Below are 2,936 nucleotides of genomic sequence, written 5' to 3'. Positions count from 1 at the left end.
CACATTCCACATTGCTTCTCTATCAACTCTATCATACGCTTTCTCCAGATCCATAAACGCAACATACACCTCCTTACCTTTTGCTAAATATTTCTCGCATATCTGCCTAACTGTGAAAATCTGATTCATTCAACCCCTACCTCATCTAAAACCACCCTGCACTTCTAAGATTGTATTCTCTGTTTTATCCTTAATCCTATTAATCATTACTCTACCATACACTTTTCCAACTACACTCAACAAAGTAATACCTCTTGAATTACAACACTCATGCACATCTCGTTTACCCTTATATAGTGGTAAAATACATGTACAAACCCAATCTACTGGTACCATTGACAACACAAAACACATATTAAACAATCTCACCAACCATTCAAGTACAGTCACACCCCCTCCCTTCAACATCTCAGCTCTCACACCATCCATACTAGATGCTTTTCCTACTCTCGTCTCATCTAGTGCTCTCCTCACTTCCTCTATTGTAATATATCTCGCATTCTCATCTCCCATCACCAGCACCTCAACACCTGCAACAGCAATTATATCTGCCTCCCTATTATCCTCAACATTCAGTAAACTTTCAAAATATCCCGCTCACCTTTTCCTTGCCTCCTCTCCTTTTAACAACCTTCCATTTCCATCTTCACTGTCTCTTCAATTCTTGAGCCAGCCGTCCTCACTCTCTTCACACACACACACACACACACACACACACACACACATATATATATATATATATATATATGTTATAGTTAGAATAGTAATATTACATGTTTAAAACAAATGACGTAATATGTCATGTTGGTTGGAAGAGCTAACCGTGAGATTTGCTATGGTCACTCAAATTGTAAGCAGGATGTAAGATGCTGAGTTGCCATTCTTTCTTAATGTCAACACATTGTCTCTTCGTGTGAAAGTTTGTGACGTCACCGGATGCAGGTGTCTTCCGATTCCGTCACTTAGCTAAATTAAAGCAAGTATACGATATTTGGGATATCGGTAATTTATTCAGTTCGTATCTAAACTTCACCAGAATTGGTCATGTGGACCAACACAGCTTCCTCCAGTGATGGAGATGTTTAACTCAGTTGTTTATTCACAATAAAACTTAAAAACCACTAAAATGTGTTCAGTAAACCATTTAAATACATCTGAAAACAACTCATACTCAAATGTGTGCTTAAGACAGTAGCACACCAATAAATGGTGGCAGCGGTTAAACTCTAAGACAGCGATTAAACTCTAAGAATTAGAGAAATATCTTCAAGACTTCAAAATAAATAGCTGTAAAACCAGAGATATATCTTCAAGACTTCAACATAAAAGCTGTAAAACCAGAGAATGATCTTCAAGACTTCAAAATAAAAGCTGTAATACCTGATAAAGATCTTCAAGAACTCAAAACTATCTACAAGAATCTACAATTTTTACTAAGTCCAACGGAAATGCTAACACCAACATATGTTAGTATACAAAGTGAATCTTCAATCAACATCCTAGGAAACCCAAGGACTGGCGTTCAACTATTGCAAGACATATCCAGGAAGAACTACAAACAACAAGAAACTAGAACGAGACATCGCTAACAAAACATCAAGAGAGAGAGAGAGAGAGACGACGAGTCGACTTCATATAATGCTAAGTACAGAGATTTTGTATTCATTTCAGTTTGGGCAGTGAAGTGTAGTTATCACAAGTCGTTGGTCAATTATTACTGGGGTGAGTGAATTCCTAAACTTTGTTATAAGAAACTCCGAATTCTCATTTTGAATTTTTCTTTCTTTGTGCTAATTCCTTTTTCTTTCATAAACTCTTGGGGGGAAATGTATTGGGATTAGTAACATTGTTGGGGGAATTTTATTATACATATGCGTTTACGCAGTGGGCGTCTGTACTCATATAGATATTTTGATAGGATTGAAAGGGGTCAAAGAGATAGAAAAAAAAAATACAGCAGTCATGGCTCCTCCTGTCAGCCCTACCCCTGGACCTAGTGGTGTAGGCCAGGCTAATCCTCCTCCAATTGTGACGCTTGTAAATGCCAGGTCAGCAATCCTTCCTTTTCAAGGCCGTGTCAACGGATTCTTGCCACAAAATGTGGAGTCATGGATTTCATCCGTTGATGCCCATTTAAATGCCAAACAAATCGTAGATCCTTTTGTACAATTACAAGAAGCTAAAAGTTTTATAGATTTTTCTAAGGGGGATGCGAGTGCGTATTTAAGAGGTGTTTCATTTCAGGAAGCAGTTACTTGGGATGATTTCAAAGTTAGGTTACGCGCGATCTATGGGGGTGAGGAAGCTTTGGATGTAGTGTTAACGTTACGAAATACACTTAATCAAGTCACTATGAATCGGCTTAATGTTGTTGAGAGAGCAGCTCTCATAGCTGATAGGCTTAACGAATATCAGGACATTTTAGGTAATTCCACTTGGGTTACTAACGATAATATCTCCGTGAAAGATTTTTTACGATTAATGTATTTAACTTGCATGACACTTATGTTGCCTGAAGCTTTAGTGCGGTGCTTTGATAAGAAGTTAATGCCTGCAAGTACGGAATTGGATGTCTATAAACAGATAAAGAAACACATGTCCAAGTGTCCAGATCTCGATCCCGTGTTAACTCAAGTTTTTGCTAAGAATGAAACAAAACCACAAACAGTGAACGTAATTAATAATCCAGTAGCGGGAGTGACGTGTTACAACTGCAAACGTCAAGGTCACATAAGCGCAGACTGTAGAACGAAATTTTGTTCAGTTCACAACACAGGATCACATTCTTATAGTCAATGTTACGCGCGTAAGACACAACAATATCCTAGAAATGCACAGTCAATTCCACAGTCAGTTCCATATGGAAATAAAAAGAAAAATCCTCATTTTAACAATAAGAAGAAACAACAAAATGTCAATGCAGTTCAGAGTCCGAA

This window comes from Palaemon carinicauda, chromosome 14 (genome assembly GCF_036898095.1).
Source record: "Palaemon carinicauda isolate YSFRI2023 chromosome 14, ASM3689809v2, whole genome shotgun sequence".
Classification (NCBI taxonomy): domain Eukaryota; kingdom Metazoa; phylum Arthropoda; class Malacostraca; order Decapoda; family Palaemonidae; genus Palaemon; species Palaemon carinicauda.
The sequence above is the reverse complement of the archived record's forward strand: the minus strand, read 5'-3'. Positions refer to the sequence as shown.